Raw genomic sequence first — 578 nt, 5'->3', positions numbered from 1 at the left:
TTTCAGCGTGTCATCAAATTGATATTGAATTGTTTCGTTAAAGGAATCAACAGCATAAAATATATATGTAAAAGAAGCAAAAAAGTGAACAAACAAAGGTAAAGAAATATATCGTTTCATTATCATTTTATAGACCATCTTTAGTTATGTATACTCTAGTTACCTACCTCTATGAGTAAATAAAATTAAGAAATGGAAATAAATTCTTTACAAGTTTCATTTTCCAGACGAACGCAAACAAAATAGTTTTCAAAGTCCATATTTCTAAAAAAAAAATTTGCCTGTATAATTATGTATTGTATAAATTATCCAATACATTATTCAAGACAAATTTAGTGTCCGCAAAGGGGCTCATTAAAGGATATTTAACACGATTCATTTCCGGAGTAATTATATCTGGTATGTTCATTATATCTATAAAATCTCTTTCATTATATTTTTTTTCCGGATAATTTATAGTGTACATATCACACTGTAGATGACCATCGAATTTTAATTCTTCTTATTAATCAACAAATTCTCTGTAATTATGTATTCCATTACGCTCGTTATCGTGCACCTCCCTTGCAGCTTTGTTG

This window comes from Penaeus monodon, chromosome 21 (assembly GCF_015228065.2).
Source record: "Penaeus monodon isolate SGIC_2016 chromosome 21, NSTDA_Pmon_1, whole genome shotgun sequence".
Lineage (NCBI taxonomy): Eukaryota > Metazoa > Arthropoda > Malacostraca > Decapoda > Penaeidae > Penaeus > Penaeus monodon.
Note: the sequence above shows the minus strand (reverse complement) of the source record.